Below are 17,777 nucleotides of genomic sequence, written 5' to 3' on the forward strand. Positions count from 1 at the left end.
ATCTATTCTTCAGTACTGCTCTTGTATTTGGGATACGCACCAGGTCGGATTAAAGGAAGACTTCGAAGCAATTTAGAGGCGGTTTGCTATGTTTGTCTCCGCTAGGCTCGAACAACACGCATGTGTTACGGAGATACCTCCGAAACTCAAATGGGGATCCCTGGAGGGGGAGGCGACTTTCTTTTCGAGGAACACTACGGAGAAAAGTCAGGAAACCGACATTTGAAGTTGACTGCCGAACGATTTTACTGCCACCAACACATATTTCGCGTAAGGACCACGAAGATAAGTGAAACTAGGGCTCATAGAAGGCCTATAAAAATCGTTTTTCCGTCTTTCTATCTGCATTTGGAACACATGGACAGCGGGAAAACCGGAACAGTAGAGAATCGAAGCATCGGAGATGTGTTTGTTCTGACGAATGTCGAAAATTAGATGGGCTGATAAGGTAAGGAATGAGGAGCTTCTGCGTAGAATCGAAAAGGTAAGGAATATGTGTGAAACCCTGGCAAGGACGAGGGATAGGATGATAGGACATCTGTTAAGACATCAGGGAATAACGTCCGTGGTACTAAAGGTAGCTGTAGATAGTAAAAGCTGTAGAGGAAGTCAGAGACTGGAGTACATCCCGTAAATAACTGAGGACGTATGCTGCAAATGCTACTCTGACATGAAGAGGTTGGCAGGAGAGGAATTCGTCGCGGGCTCCATCAGACAAATAAAAAAACTGATGAAAAAAAAATCCCGAGCGGAACAGGAAGGAAAGGACTAGTAGTGGTACAGGGTACCCTCGGCCACACACCGTACGGTGGCTTGCGGAGCATGGATGTAGACGTAGATGTAGATTACTTACGAACAGCACAAACCAGAAGTTCTTACACAGAATCTATGGGATTAGCACCACTGGGTAAACTTATTTATCGACGGAACGAGTCGCATCCTTACCTGGCACAAATTTTCCATTTGTCACGACATACTTATTCCACCATTTGTAACGCTTTCACTGGTGTTATTCACGTGACCGTAACTGATTTCACCCCCACTGACTCGACATGTTTCACCTGAGTTAACTGATAATATTAACCTGTCAGTTATTCAGAAGCTTTATTGGAGAACTACCAAAACTAGAAGTCCGCCACAACACGCTTGTACCTGATATTAGAGAGACGCTACCATGTCACCATTTGGACGGTGGGCGTGAATCGTGTGCCAGGCAGCAGGAAATGGCGCGCCAGGTTGAGCGGGCGGAGTGGACTGCGACTTTGGGGCTCGGAGCCAGCCAGAAGCCGCGCGGCGCGGCGCTCTTCCGCGCTCTATATTTACGCGCCGGCCGTCAGAAATACTCGTCGCGGCGCTTAACATGGAGACGCGGACCTACGCGACGGCCGCCGGCCTCTGCGTCGCCTTGACTCGCTGCAGCGCATCAGCTGTTGTCATCGGTACACGCTGTTGTATAGCGATGGTGTGCAGTGCCAGACTTTCGGGGCTCAAAGAAAATGATGATTCAGCGTCCCGTCGGTGAAGAAGTTATTAGATTGATTTGTTGGTTAGTTGGGTGGGTGGGTGGAGCTTAAAGGACTAAAAAGCAAGGTCGTCAGCTCCTCGGTGCCGCGCGGAGTGGCCGCGCGGTTTGAGGTGCCATGTCACGGATTGCGCGGCCCCTCCCGTCGTAGGTTCCAGTATTCCCTCGGGCATGGGTGTGAGTTAGTTTAAGTAGTGGGTACGTCTAGGGACCAATGACCTCAGCAGTTTGGTCTCTGAGGAATTCAACACATTTGAACATTTTGAGCTCCTCGGTCAAGAGGTACAGGGTCCGGCAAAAAGACATTCCGAGTTTCAATGGAAAGTTACAAAGAAACAAAGAAAGATACAGATAGAATATTTTGAACAACAAATACTCTGCCGTTGTATATTAGCTGGTTTTACAAATCATTGTCTGTAAATGGCGTCTTCCATTGTTGACGACGCCTTTGCTGAAAGTTGGCCGTAGTTTCTCGTGTCATTTGCGGTGGTATGACAGCTGGTTAATTGTATTTTTACGTGATTGCAGTGTAATGGGGCAATTTTTATATGCTTGAGGCTGTAATTGTCCCCACAAAAAAGATCACAAGGTGATAGATTGGGTGATCTTAGAGGCCAGGTGATGTCTCCTTGCGAAGAGAGATGACGCTGAGGAAACAACTATTTCGAAAATTCTATAGAACGCCGAGAAGCGTGATTTGTGGCTCCCGTTGTTGGAAGCATACTTCTCCAAAGTTCCCAATCAAACTGGTTTAACGTAGGTCCCTCTCAAGTAATTTGGATTAAGTGTTATTGTTAGACCATCAAAAAGTTTGATACTCAAACTCGAATGGTTTTGCCATGTCGGTCAAGTTCAAACGCACTGCGAAATGCTCGCCGAGTACTAATTCCATTACGAAGTGAACTCCTCCACAACAAACTCACGATGCACACCTAGCCAAGCCATTTTTCCTGCTGTAAACTGCATGTACACCGCTATCCATCGATACCTCCTCCATATAAATAACCCCACCACAACGAACTCAGCGGTCTCTCCAAATAGGGAAGGTCTTTTTGCCGGACGCTGTACTTCGTCTTGAGTCAGTGACGTCCGCCAGAAATGTGATTGGACGATGAAAGCACGTAAGAGTGGCAAATCAAGGAATTAAAGGCAAAACTGATTGAGATGAGAAATAATTTATGGAGAACTAAAAGTATATGTATCGGGTCAGTAAGTAGGACAGAAAAGACCAGCATTCTCCCAGGGGTCATGTGTGGCAAGAGAAATCTCTTACCGATCTGATCGCCTGGCAACCCGATTAAGGGCGAAGACAGAGCGAAGAATGTCTTCTAGTCGGGAGATACATAACAGTAAAATTTGGAAGGTTAAAAACTTAACGGATATCAGTTGGCGCGTCAATAAGAATACAAGATGCGAAATAATCAGGTCAGCAAACAGCTGGGACCAGGCGAGTGCACCCGGCGGCTCTGTATGCGACAGACGCCGTCCTTCCCACAGCCGTCCCACCCCAACCCTCTACAGTTAAGAGGTTAACGAGGGGAACTGATACCCCTGGAACGGAAACAGGGTGCGACAGAAAAAGAGGCAGATCGCGTCTAAAAACAATTAAATCCGAGAAAAGTACGGATGACAAAGGCAGATGGCAAAGGAAGTAGGGTAGAGGGTCCCCCAGACCCTGCGTTAGATAGGAGAGGCTCCAAACCCAACCACCACACCTCGAAAATAGTTTCAACCGTTACACCTGAGAAAAATATAACTTTCACTAAGAAAGCTGTCCGTGAATCGTCCGCCAGTATAAGGGGCTAAGAATCCGGAAGACCAGGTGAAGGGAGCGTTCCACCCGTATATGAACTGCTTTCTATAAGGCTCTACAGCCACAACATGGGGGAAAGTTATTAAAGACGGAGCTCCACGTCAGAGTAACGAAGGATGAGGAGGGACTAGAGCCGTACCCTTTCACTGGAACCATTCCATTAATACTCAAATCCAGGTAAGGAATTAGATTCGGAAAGGAAATTAATCATTATGAATAAAACCGCTCCATAAGCGATCAGCATTAGACCTGTCGTCGGATGTTTTCCCTGCAGCTAAACATAATATCTGCGCTCACTAGCCGGTCACTTCACATTTGCCTAATTAGGAAGCCAACTCTGATATACACTATTTCTCAGTGTCTAACACACCAGTATCGCAGGCTCCAAGCGAAAGTTAAGGATTCCAAGAAATTTCACTTATAATTACTTCTGCTCATAAAAGCTACTGAAACAATGCACGTGCAGTTCAAGACAAGAAACAAGCAGCCTTTCCCTAAATTTATTTTGTTGCTTTATTTTAAATTAGGACAGTAAAATTTTATTAGGTACATGAACATTAATCGACCGCGACTGTTAAAATCAACTCGTGCATGATCTGCCCACCTAAAAAAAGAAACTTCACAGTATGGTAGCAACGTGGTAACAACTCCCTCACTATGGACCTGCCTCAATGAATCATCTACACCAAAACAAATGCAAACCACCAAACACCGGAAATAGAGAAAAAATAAAAAATGAATTCGGTGCTCATACAGAACACGTTTGGTACTCGTATTATTAGCTTCTGTTTACAAACTGTCGTAGTATCGCCCAGGTACATACCTGCCCCGCTATCGTAAATCCCATTGTTTGCTACAAGAACTGCTGCACCCAGCAATCACTACACGATGGCGTCAAGATCCACACGCAGCTTTCAGATTCGTAAAGGGGGGTGCTCCAGAGTAAGGTCACCAAACTTTTCTGGTCAAAACTCTTAAAGCTTTTTAAAGGAAACACACTTTATAAAAATTCTGAACCTTTATTCTTCGTTATACATATTTATATCTCATCGTAGTCAACCTGCCAAAGAATACACTTCTCCCAACGAGGGATCAGTTGACTTTGCTGACGGAACCACAATCTCACCTTTGCTTGTGCCGCTTCAGTACTATCAAAGTGGAGTCCCCGAAAGTGTTCTTTCAGTTTGGGAAACGCTCAAAGCTCTATCACACATGTTGAGGTTAGCACCATAGTTCCCTTCATTACAAGCACGAACGATCCAACGTCGCACGTTACTGACGTCGATACACTCATCACCGTACACAGCTTTACTGCGGTTAGAAACACCATTACTGCACGCTGTTTCTCATGCACCGACATAGCTACGTTACACGCCGCCATGTTACATGTTACAATCTGGAGCCCTACAGCGGCTGAGAGATCGAACTTGCGTTACAGAATCGGGAAAGTCGACCAAGTAATATGCACGACATGTAATATCTCTTACGATATCCAGAACAGAACAAAAAATTCAGAGGCATTACTTTTCAGCCATAGTACTAAGTAAATCATCGATTACATTAGCTGTCATCTGCAGATTGTGGAAGTATCATAGTTTTCAGTCCTTTACTGTCACCTGAAAAATTTTGATTATGCATGAGAGATAGACGGAGAGGGAGAGGTGCAGGGGGAGGGAGATAGAGAGGGGGAGGGGTGGGGGAGAGGGAGGGGGAGGGGCAAGTGGTGGGAGAGGGAGAGGAGGAGGGGGAGGGGCTAGGCGTGGGGGGGAGGGAGAGGGAGGGGGAGAGGGAGAGGGAGGGGGAGGGGGAGAGGGAGGGGGAGGGGGAGGGGGAGAGGGAGGGGGAGGGGGAGAGGGAGGGGGAGAGGGAGAGGGGAGAGAGAGAGAGAGAGAGAGAGAGAGAGAGAGAGAGAGAGAGAGAGAGAGAGATATTTTGGGGAGAGAGTTTAACATACTGTCGAGGACGAGGTGTTTACAGACAGGGCATAAGCTCCTATGGGCATGGATGAGGAACGAGATGCATCTCATTTTCAAGGATGCCATCACAACATTTGTCGTAATATATTTAGGAAATTACGAAAAACTAGAATTTTGACAGTTCGATGTCTGGTTGACATTTACATGTGTGTTTTACTTCTAAATGAATTCTAGCTTTGTTATTAAGAAGAAAATATCTTTCCTAACCGCTTTTGCACTTTGGAACAAATAAATATGAAATTATCGACATTTTTTGATAACACATTTCTCAATTAGGGAAAATAAACCGTAGTTAGAAGTAACTAGGAAGCTTACGACGCAGCGGCAGGTGTACTGTACTGTTGGTCGATGTTGTGCTGTTTAACACGCTATCAAATGAAATTAGCGGTCGTGTCTGATAATGACCACTGTAACTGCTAAACTTATCTTGTTACCCGAAAAGCAAATGACGTCGCCTGAATGTCATAACAGCAGATTCCAACGCAGTTGTGTGCTGCATGAATAGACGGCCAAGCAGGGTCCTTATGAAGGCTTTAGGAAAAAAACTAGACGTCAGTACTATGGAAACAAGCAAACAGTTGGAAAATACACTGTTTAAGATACGAGAGTTTGCATCCAAAGACAAGTCGAGCTTTTCAGTCTATAGCTGTGTGGTTTAATTTCTGACCTTGGTACCTCATTTCTGCAAATGTCATAGGCGGACAGCAAACAATATGACAAAGATGTATGTCATCTTCTTTCCATACGCCTGATACTGTGAGAAGCCTACATTAAACAATTCCCTTCTCTTTGTGTTTTACGTGTAATGGTGACAGTGAAGCAATGTTAGAAGGATACGTAGGCTGTAGCATTGCTTAATAGAATATCGTAATAATATATTCGTGAGACTAGGTAAACTACTGAACACTGTACTTCTCGAATACGGTCTCACTTGTTGAGGAATCAGACTTACTTCCGAAGGTGGACTAAATAAGTACAACACTGTAACCTCGTTAGTGTAAGCAGTAAAGAAAGACATATACAATGCCGCGTAAATCCAATGCAAAGACGTATGTAAACTTGAGAGAATCATAAGAAAGTGTAATTAATCCATGAAAGAAGTGGCTTACAAGACACTTGTTCGACCTGTTGTTGAGTAATGCTCCTCTTCCTGCGATCCTTCCTAAAACTTCAGTGGCAGCCGCTGCAAGAGAGGAGCTGTGCGTCTTGGACAAGTATACTGATGATATTTAGAGAACTATGTTCCAGAAAAAGTCCGCAACACATTAAAAAACCAGAAAAATTAGAGCCTATATGGAGGTTTCCCGACAATCATTCTTTCCACCATTAGTTGAAAGAACAGAATTTTTTTATATATAAAGGAGGATAGAGTGGTAGTACTCAAATTATTCTCCTCCTCCTCCTCCTCCTCCTCACCACATCGTAAGATGGCTTATGGAGAACAGATGTAAACGCAGGTTTATTATAACTCAATCTATGTTTCAAGTAATGACGAAAAGCTTCCTAATTAAATTAGCATGGCTCACTTTAAAATCGAAACCTCAGTTCACGGAATCAATTCTAGGAACAAGAACAATATTCAAAAAGCATTAGTCACACACTTTAAACCACAAATATGCCAGTTTCAGTAACGTCCCAGCAACCATAAAACTTTAAGGACCCAGAGGATTTACTGGTGGCCAGCTATTCCTTTCCCGTTGATAAATATATTAGAAGAAGTAGTTCATGTAGATACACTGCTCTGCAACACTTAAGGGCGAGCTAGCTAAAGTAACGTTACATATTAAATATTCTGTGCAAATGAATAAAAGTGCGCGACATTTTGCCGCAGCTCGAGCACCGTAATCTCCGGCTGTGAAACAGATGTTGCAAATGATGAGTCTGCTCAATACGTCTCCAAAGTGGATCGCACGCATGTTCAGTAAGTCTGAACAGGACACTAGCAGTCGAATTCGAGAGCTGTCGTCCGTAACGTGTTATGCTATCTACCAAATTAGCTGCATGGCAGGTGAGCAGTGTCTCACATGAAACACCTTTACGTTAGTCTGTTCTGTCGGGCATGTAAGACAGAACAGACAACACTCGGGATGACAAGACCTGTACTTCATTTTCTGAAATAGAAGAAGGGGAAGAAATGGAAAGGGGTTGGTAGGAAATCATGCCTCCCAGCCACGGCCATTGCGGTATTACAATGGCGAAAGTTGAAAATTTGTGCTGGATCGGAACTAGACCCCGGTTGCTCCGCCTATATTTAACAATTGCCATAACTGTCTCGGCCATCTGGACACGCCTCCTGTCCGACCCATGTTCTCAGATCATTTTTGATAGCTGTACAGTTTGAATGACGTTTGTGCATTACTGATAAAATTGAAAACACCCAGCTACGTTAATATAATCGAGTGCTACAGCTCCCCCTTCCTCAGTTTCAGAAAATGCAAGAATTGCCAATGGCAAAAGTATACTCGTGTCATCTCGTCTCGTTTCTCTGATTTCCATTAGTCGAAGGTGAGTTTCAGGTGACATAAAGAGCATTGTGTTCATTAGTGTGGATTTCACACACACACGCACACACACACACACACACACACACACACACACACACACACACACACACCATCTAAGCCCAACTCAACATACTTCTTTGGCCAAGTCTTCAGGGAGTATGGCGTGATGTTGAGAGTATGGCGAACAGCATGTAAAGCTCCTTCAAGAAGACGATCATGGACAGTCTGAGCCGCGCGGGGTAGCCGCGAGGTCTTAGGCGCATTGCACGATTCTCGCGGCTTCCCCCCGTCGGAGTTTCGAGTCCACTTAGGTTAAGTAGTGTGTAGGCCTAAGGCCCGTTGACCTCAGCAGTTTGATCCCACAGAAACTTACCACAATGGACAGCCTGCTTTTTTCCCGTCTTACTACAGTTATGTTGTATTCATTATGTGTTGCGGTAGGCAGCGACTAAGATCTGAAGACGGTCTAAGGCACAACCATTCGCAGCCCGCTGTATCAATCATCTACGAAGTATCTCCCGTTGTTTGAATGAAACAGTGCTGATGTACACTTCTATAAATACGAATGGCGTCTGCTACTTTATGATGTGACTGGCCAAATTTCATGCCCCTTTGCCTTACATATATCCGTAAATCACACCGTCTAGGTACTTTATCACTTTTTTTTCCAAATGAAAACATTGTCCGCTACGCGCTGTATGATTTTTGAAATTTGACTGTATCGGCCAGTTGCAACTTGATCATCAATCGACCTAAAAAAATATAGATAAAATAAAAGTGTTATGTATATAAAAACACCAAGTGGCAGTGCTGTCAATTTAAAACAGAACATTATCGAATACTAACTTTCGGATAAAGTCTGTGTAACATGTCGTAGTATAGCTAGCATGAAAATTTCACCAGTCCACATGTGGAGCTACTTCTAAACACTACCATTATCTCTATCAAATAGGGATAGAATGTTTACAATGTATGTCGGATAAAACGTACAGTATAACTTCAGTACGTATTCAAACAACAAATCACTGAGAATTCACGTTATTTCATGCACCAAAATCGAACTTCTTGTCTTGGTATGTCCACATGTGGACTGAAATACAAACTATCTGACCCGAAGTACTGCCTTTGGATATATATATATATATATATAGAAACGGAAGAAAGAAAATGAACCACGGAGGAATTATCCGAATTGGACGGAAATCGGTAGATGTGATGCACATGTACAGACAGACAAATGATTACAATTTGAGGAAAATTGTACGAGTTATTCAGAAGAAAGAGCATCACAAACTGAGGAAGTCAATAAAGCGTTTTGCTCCATCTCTGGTCCTTACGCAAGCAGTTATTCAGTTTGGCAGTGAAAAGTTATTGAATGTCCTCCTGAGGGACATCGTGCCAAATTCTAACTTGTGAATTATATCGTCAAAATCCTGAGATGGCTGGAGGGCCCTACCCGTAATACTCTTAAATGTTCTCAATCGGAGAGAGATCCGGCGACCTTGTTGACGAAGGTAGGGTTTAGTAAGCACGAAGACAAGCAGTAGAAACTCTTGTCTTGTGCGGGCGGGCATTATCTTGCTGAAATGTAAGCTCAGGATGGCCTGCCATTAAGGGCAAGGGAACGGGGCGTAGAATATCGTCGACGTACGGCTGTGCTGTATGAGCGCCGCGATGACAACCAAAGCGATTCTGCTCTGAAAAGAAATGGCATCCCAGATCATCAGCCATGGTGGTCGGGCCGTATGGCAGGCGACAGTCAGGTTGGTATCCCACCACTGTCCGGCCTGGACTCTTACTGACTGAAGTACAGTTGCCTTCAGTGGTGAGTACCGCTTCGAACTGATCCCCCGATGACCAGCGAGGACGTGTCTGGAGACGCCCCAGAGTCCAGCCTGACTGTCGCCCGCTTTACGGCCCCACAACCGGGAGTGATTGTATTTGTGCCATTTTTTTTCACGGCAGGACACCTTTGGTTGTCATCCGTAGCACCCTTACATCACAGCGATACGTATACGATATTCTCCACCCCATTTTATCGCCATTCATGGCAAGCCTTTCTGGGCTTATATTTCAGCAAGGTAATGCCCGCCCGCAAACGTCGTAAGTTTCTATTGGTCTTCGTGCTTGCCAATCCTACCTTTGCCAGCAAGGTCGCCGGATCTCTCCCCAGTTGAGACCGTCTGGAGTGTTACAGGCGGTATTCTCCAACTAGCTCGGGGTTTTGACAATCTAATGCTCTAATTGATTAGAATTTAGCACGATATCCCTCAGGAGGACATCCAACAATACCATCAACCAGTGCAAGTGCTTGCGTAAGGTTAGAAGTGGACCAACGATTTATTCACTTGCTCAATTTCTCAAGCTCTTTCTCTTGAATTACTCACATACTTCTTCGAAAATTGTAATCGTTTGTTTCTCTGTACATTTACATCAGTACTGATTTCCGCCTCAATTGGATAATTCCTTGCGGGGCGTCTTTTTTTCCTTGTCTCACAGTGTACATCAAAACTCTCTTTTTATCGATAATCCACACATCACCCTAGAGTGATGCAGTCGATGATAATGTTTTGTTTTCTTCTTTCAGTAATTTGGTGTGTTTCACAGGTTGCTAGAAGATGATTAAAAACAGAAATTGTCTGATAGCAGATATATTATAGAGCCCGTAACGGACGATGTTCTATATCGAGGCTGCGTACGATGGGCAAACAAAATTTACAGCCTTCATGCACACTAATATGAACGCTAACGCTAAATAGTTCTAAAAGTGCAGTAGTGGACTTGGTGTCCACTTTTTCAGGGAAGCTCCAAGACAAGCCACAAGTTACATACTGCGTATTTCTTAGCGAATTAAGTGTTAGACTTCCATCGCCACCTTAGCCGAACGGTTAGTGTCGCTGCCTTCGGTGCAGAAGGATCTGGGTTTCATTCCCAGTACCACCTCAGGTTTTTTCTGGGGTAGTTTGATGTTGTACTGGGTGCACTCACAGCCCTTGTGAGGCTAAATGAGATGCTGTTTGAGTAAATAAGCAATCATAATGCTTTGTGGGCAGCAGTCGGATGAGACCTAAGGCCTAATCTTTGAGTGGGTGCTTCGCGGGATTAGCCGAACGGTCTGGGGCGCTGTAGTCACGGACTGTGCGGCTGGTCCCGGCGGAGGTTCGAGTCCTCCCTCGGGCATGGGTATGTGTGTTTGTCCTTAGGATGGTTTAGGTTAAGTAGTGTGTAAGCTTAAGGACTGACGACCTTAGCAGTTAAGTCCCATAAGATTTCACACACATTTGATTTTTTTGAGTGGTGTTTACGTTTACGTGTTAGACTCCAGTTTACGAGTATCATGATTCTATCTCCATCTAGTCTTGTGTTTATTTCTGGAACTCTACAGCAGTTTCAGCGTATTAGTTGCAGGATTGATTTTAACACTCTGTGAAGATTACACAGTTAAAAGACTCTGCGTACATCACACAGTATTAAGGTCTGTACAACTTGTGATATACATCTTGATTCCGGTCATATAGAAAGCTGATACTTACGTCTTTTTCTCCTAAAAGTAACTCACGTGGTAAGTGCCTGACCATTTAGTGATTGCGGCAACCCTAAGTAGCAACCCTGAGTACTGAATGTTCACCCTTCTGGACAGTAGTTCCGTATTTTCATTGTTCTGGAACAGGACAGATTAAGAGCAGTGCTGAACGAATTACAGAATTTTTTTGTATACAGTGGGACGCTGTCTTCGATGAAAAAATGGAGATAGTTATTTCAGGTCTATTGGGAAGCACGAAAAATGTAAAGAAAATAAATTTTGTAATGAATGTGTCCTAACTACTGTACTTCCTTTATTGTTGCAGGTGCCGTTACTAACGACGTTCAAAGACGATAAGGAACGAAGGAAAAGCTATTCCCTGAATCATCGGCAGTTCGAAACGTCATAAAGGAAGACGTGAAATAGGACGTATCTAATGTATTAACATGGAAGAACTGGGCAGTTACTGAGAGGAGGTATGTTGTGTTGTCTGAAAAGAAATTGAAGTTACGATTAGAGGTTAAACGTTTGTAGCACTATCTCGTGCATTCACGCACCAGGAAGGTGGAAGACTAGAACTTCTGAACCTCCCTAAGAAACGTTGGTTGTGTTGAAGCGAATGAGGAACCATTTTTGCTTTTTTTCTGGAAGTGGTGGGGAAGGGGCGGGGGGGGGGGGGGGGGGAGGCGGGCGACCCGGAAACAGGATGACGACGTGGAACGTAGTCGATAGCCCCAGTAGCAGTTAAGAGGTTCAGCCATCTTTGAACTGCTTTGATAATGTTCTACATCTTTTATTACCTTATACTAATGTTTTCATTGCTTTGGCAGTGCCAGCTGAGTAATTAAACGGGTCAACGTTTTTCAGAGATTGGGCGTTGCGTAATTAAAACTGGAAGATCTAAACGGTGACCATATGAAATGTTGAAGCCCTCACCAAACTGTTATTCTCCACTTGGTGCTTGGCTAATCTAATGTTCATAAAAAAAGAGAAACTTTTAAGCCACGCGGGATTACCCGAGCGGTCCAGGGCGCTACAGTCGTGGACTGTGCGGCTGGTCCCGGCGGAGGTTCGAGTCCTCCCTCAGGCATGGGCGTGTGTGTGTGTGTGTGTGTGTGTGTGTGTGTGTGTGTGTGTTTGTCCTTAGGATAATTTAGGTTAAGTAGTGTGTAAGCTTAGGGACTGATGACCTTAGCAGTTAAGTCCCATAAGTTTTCACACACATTTGCACATTTTGAAACTTTTAAGCATTCCCATTTGAGTAAAAAAAAATTAGCCGCCTGCCCCTGACCATCCCACACGTCACCTCCCCTGCCCCCTTCTCTCCTTTTCTCTCTCTCTCTCTCTCTCTCTCTCTTTCTCTCTCTCTCTCTCTCTCTCTCTCTCTCACACACACACACACACACACACACACACACACACACACACACACATCCCCCTCCCCACCTGCCCCTCTCCCTCCACCCTCCCTAGAGTTTACCTCGTCTTACGTGGCCCGATGATTCCATAACTGAGCGAGTTTATTTTGCTTCAACGTTGTTCTCAGCCACCTTTCACTTTGCAATGGTCGTAAGTTAACCTAAGATAGGGAAGTCGTGAGCACTGTCAGTCTGCAATTGCATAAACTTTGGTGAGCAGAGATTGGTGCATGGAAAATCCCCCAGAAACCACGTTCAGGCTGGTCGGTGTACCAGACCAACTGTCACATGTATTCTAGCTATGTGTGGCTCAGCTCCATGCCTCGTAATAGAACGCAGTTCGTTAACGCTATGCGACTATGTAAAATATCCCAACTGACAACGCCGCACGAGATGTAAAAATATTGCTCTACGCAGTTTCAGAAGTTTCATGGTCAGGCAGCTGGTCTATGTCGAGTGACATCAAATTGTACGCACAACAGAAGGGAATACACAGTGAGACACGATAGCATACTCTGTAAGTTAGGAAGAGGCATCCAGAACGGAACAGTATCCGCCTAACGGTACAGTAATGATGCTGAGTTGGCCGAGAAATAATGAAACTATAGTAATTTTATGAACAGCGGTATCATGAGACGCAATATTCAAAAATTTATTTTTTGTAGTTGCGGATAACTAAACGTAAGTCTCATATCACCATTACGGCCTATGTCTTAACTGTAAAACTCTGGACAGGCCTTAATGAAATCGTCTAAACACTATATCTCGTTAGCTTTTACATCAAAGGATCCAGTTCAGTGGAAATGCACAACGCGATTTTGTTTCTGCTAGCAGTGAGAAATGACTGCGCTACTCGGAGCCAACGACTGCTGGCAGAAGAGGAACGTGCAGGTCCTGCCCTACTTGCCACGAGTGGCTTCTGGCGGGAGTTAAAAGGAAAACCGAGTCGTTTTAAAATTATGTGACTCACGTTTCTCAGTCGGTAAGTGATCGCGCGCAGCCTAAGTGCCCGCACGTGCTATTTACACCACTGGCAACGCAACCTAATTCTCGTATTGCTCACAGTCTTTGTCGGCGTGCGGTGTCGTGAGGAAATTCAGGATGCATACTGCAGCGAGGGCACACACATTAATTTATTGTGGTGGGTCAGACAGAAAGTGCTTGAGTGAGGTAGGAAATATTTATTGATTTAAAATCTGATGATTCCTCGTAAGATGTATGGATGACAATGTACAGGGTGAAGAGTATTTAAACCGACAAACTCTGGGAGGTCGTACGGGACATCAAAACAAATATTTTTCCCTAATGTCATTTTTTCTTATGAGGAATATTTAAACCGGTAGAGGAAGATTTCTCTGGTGGCAAATTAACTAAACCAACAAACACTTTTCCTTTTTTTTATGACCAAGAGGCAACACATTAACACAACCCAATTTCAATTACAGTAGATTTTCACAAATGCCTCCATTGACACGTAAACAAAGGTTAAACCGTCGGATCATGTTCTGTCTGACACGGACAAAAACCCCAGGAGTATCCTGAATTGTTCCTGCTGCTGCTACTATCCGGGCAACCAGATCCTCTTCTGATGCAACAGGAGTTGCATAAACAAGGTTGTGCATCTCTCCCCACACAAAAAAGTCCAGAGGGGAAATATCTGGGGATCGAGCAGGGCATGGTATAGGACCATCTCTGCCAATCCACTTTTCTGGGAACTGTGGGTCCAGGAATCGACGCACACGACGACTGAAATGTGCCGGCGCCCCGTCATGTTGGAACCACATGCGTTGTCTTGTAGGGAACGGGACGTCTTCCAGCAGTTCTGGCAATGCTCTGGCGAGAAAATTCATGTTGGGACCACATGCGTTGTCTTGTAGGGAACGGGACGTCTTCCAGCAGTTCTGGCAATGCTCTGGCGAGAAAATTGTAATACTGCCTGCCATTTAATGGCCTAGGTATCAGATACGGCCCAATTAAACAGTCGTCAACAACACCGACCGGCACATCAACGAAGAACCGTACTTGATGGGCACTAGTAACTGTGGCATGTGGGTTATCCTCACTCCAAACATCCGAATTGTGCATGTTGAAGACTCCATCACGCCCAAACGTTGCTTCATCGGTAAATAACACAGAGGATGGAAATGTGGGATATATTTCACACTGTTCCAGGTACCACCGCGAAAACTGTGCTCTGGGTGAATAATCAACTGGTTCCAGGTTGTGGACACGCTGTAAATGAAATGGACGTAAAAATTGCTCTCGAATAACTGTTCTTACATTCGTCTGATTCGCTCCCATGTTATGTGCAATTGCACGAGTGCTGATTGAAGGATCCCGCTCCACATGCTGCAAGACAGCTTCCTCAAATTGCAGCGTTCTTACCGTGCGGCGGCGTCCCTGTCCAGGTACTCTACTAAATGACCCGGTCTCATGCAGATGTTGGTACACAGCAGCAAAGGTCGTGTGATGCGGGATACGGCGATTAGGATATTGTTGTTGATAAACCGCTGCGCAGCTCGTCCGTTGTGGTGTGCTACGTAGTACGCACCAACCATATCAGTGTACTTACTCCAGGTGTATCGATCCGTTAGTATACAGATTCAATGCACTACTACACTGGTGGACAGCAGTTGCCTACAACTGAAGATCGTAAAACGGCCTCTAACCACTGAAGAGCGATATATGGCCTCCACCGGTTGAAATAATCCTCATAGGAAAAAATGACTTTAGGGAAAAATATTTGTTTTGATGTCACCTACAACCTCCCAGAGTTTGTCGGTTTAAATACTTTTTACCCAGTATAGGAGCTAATAAGTGAATCTAAACCTTTTGCGTTTGAAACACATTTGACTGATATATCTGATTCGTTTTAGGAGATAGTTCACCTGATTTGAAATGCTAAAGATTTGCTGGAACCCAGCGCTCCAGCTGGGTCACAAAATGTGAAGAAGCAAATCATCTCTAATTGCAATCATTCTGAAACACTGTGTTTTGAAATACAACTGGAAAATAACTGTTTCAAGACAGTGGTTCCTGTTTTTACTGTTACTTGACCTATTGACGAGTAACCAATACCTTTGAGGTGCGTGTTTAGCTTGCAAAAGTCTGTTGTTTAAGATGGATCACGATACTGACATATTTTCCAGAAATATTTATCTAACTTTCAATACAATGTTCGACCTACTATAAATTTTTTTAGGTTGTAATTTTTTGAGATTATCTACCGTTCATACCTTTGGGTTGGAAATAATAACTACAGCAAGATTTTCTTAATGGCATTAGTCTTTTCGAGACAGAACAGGATTGGCAGTCAGTTATCAACCTATGTGAATGCAGACAGCTGATTACACTCTAGACACTTTTGTAACGCCTATAGAATTATTAGGCCTTGACCGTTTTGTGCAAGTTAACTGTCGGATGCCAAGGGAGACGTAAGTGTCAAAACTACCCAAAAAATTAGCTATAAACTTATGTTTCCAGTTTAACTCGTCTAAATCTACCCGCCTGTAGATGATGGTGGTATCTCTGTAGCTTCTGACCGCCTCTGGAACATGTTTTCCTGCACTCTGCTCAAAATTATTGCCCGTTTGGTAAGAAAAAGCTGAAGAACTTCCTTTTCTTCAATTTTATCACTCTTCCCTGACAATTATAGTATATGGTCGATTCTCTCTGAGAAACAATTAAGCATCATGCCGTTGTAATAGGGGGTGACTTCAACTTTCCAGGTGTAGATTGAGAGTATTATGCCATCAAAACTGATGCCAGAGATAAGGAATCTAGTGGTATTGTTCTGGATGTCTTGTCCGAAAATTATCGTAAGGTGATAGAGAACCAACTCGTGAAAGTAACGTCTTAGACCTCCTGGCATCAAAGAAACCCGAAATTATCGAATCAGTAGCGTAGAGGAAGGTATCAGTGATCATAAGGCTGTGACAGCATCTATGATAACGGGTTCTACAAGGAATGTTAAGAAAGATAGGAAGATATATTTGCTCAGCAAGGGTGACAGGATACAAATTTCAGAATATCTCAGCAGTCAGCATCGAATATTCGGTGATGAAGACGAAGATGTGGAGAACAAATGGAAAAAATTCAAAGGCGTTGTTCAGTATGACCCAGGTAAGTATGTTCGGAGTAAGGTTTTAAGGGATGGGAAATATCCACCACGGTTTAATAGCGGTGTTAGAAAAGCGCTACGTAAACAAAGAGGACTTCGTCTCAGATACAAGGGAAGTAAAAACCTAGCTCACAAACAAAAGCTGAACGAAGCAAAATGTGCGTAAGGAGAGCAATGAAAGAAGCGTTCAAAGATTTTGAAAGTAAGGCGTTGTCAACTGACCTGAGTAAAAACCCTAAGAGATTTTGGTCGTATGCAAAATAAGTAAATGGGTCAAAATAATCTTTTCATCCTCTTAACGACCACACCGGTACCGAAACGGAAGATAACAGAGAGAAGGCCGAAATATTGAATTCGGTCTTCCGAAGTTGTTTCACCGCGGAAGATCGTTACACTGTCCCTCCTTTCAACCATCGCACGAACATCGAAATGGCAGATATTGATATAGCCGACTACGGAACTGAAAAGCAGCTACAATCCCTTAGTAGTGGAAAGGTTTCAGGAGCAGATGAGAGAGCTATAAGATTCTATAAAGATTATGCGAAAGAACTTGCTTCTCTTCTAGCAGTAATTTACCGTATATCGCTTAAGCAACGAAAGGTATGTAACGACTGCAAAAAAACGCAAGTCATTTCCGTTTTTAAGAAAGGCCGTAAGACAGATCCACACAATTATAGACCTATATCGTTGACGTCACTCTGTTGTAGAATTATTGAACATCCTTTATGCTCAAGAATTTTGACGTCTTTGGAAAATGAACGTCTCCTCTACAAAAATTAGCATGGATTCCGCAAGCAGAGATCCTATGAAACTCAGTTCGCTCTGTTCCTCCATGAGATCCACTGCGCAGTGGACAACGGGACTCAGACTGATGCTGTGTTCCTCGATTTCAGTAAGGCAT

At 44.0% G+C, this 17,777-nt stretch overlaps 1 protein-coding gene and 1 long non-coding RNA gene across 9 annotated transcripts in view; one reads left to right on the top strand and one right to left on the bottom strand.

The window, feature by feature from the left end:
* The window catches only part of LOC126457194 (sodium bicarbonate cotransporter 3), a 989,834-nt gene that overhangs the window by 637,531 nt on the left and 334,526 nt on the right, over positions 1-17,777 (bottom strand). The window lies entirely within an intron of this gene.
* Positions 1-17,777, top strand: part of LOC126457196 (uncharacterized) — a 225,604-nt gene that overhangs the window by 113,929 nt on the left and 93,898 nt on the right. Inside the window, exon 2 of the long non-coding RNA XR_007585445.1 lies at positions 11,664-11,814. This is a non-coding gene — a long non-coding RNA (uncharacterized LOC126457196). The remainder of the gene's footprint in view (positions 1-11,663; positions 11,815-17,777) is intronic.

Source organism: Schistocerca serialis, chromosome 2 (genome assembly GCF_023864345.2).
Source record: "Schistocerca serialis cubense isolate TAMUIC-IGC-003099 chromosome 2, iqSchSeri2.2, whole genome shotgun sequence".
Classification (NCBI taxonomy): Eukaryota; Metazoa; Arthropoda; class Insecta; order Orthoptera; family Acrididae; genus Schistocerca; species Schistocerca serialis.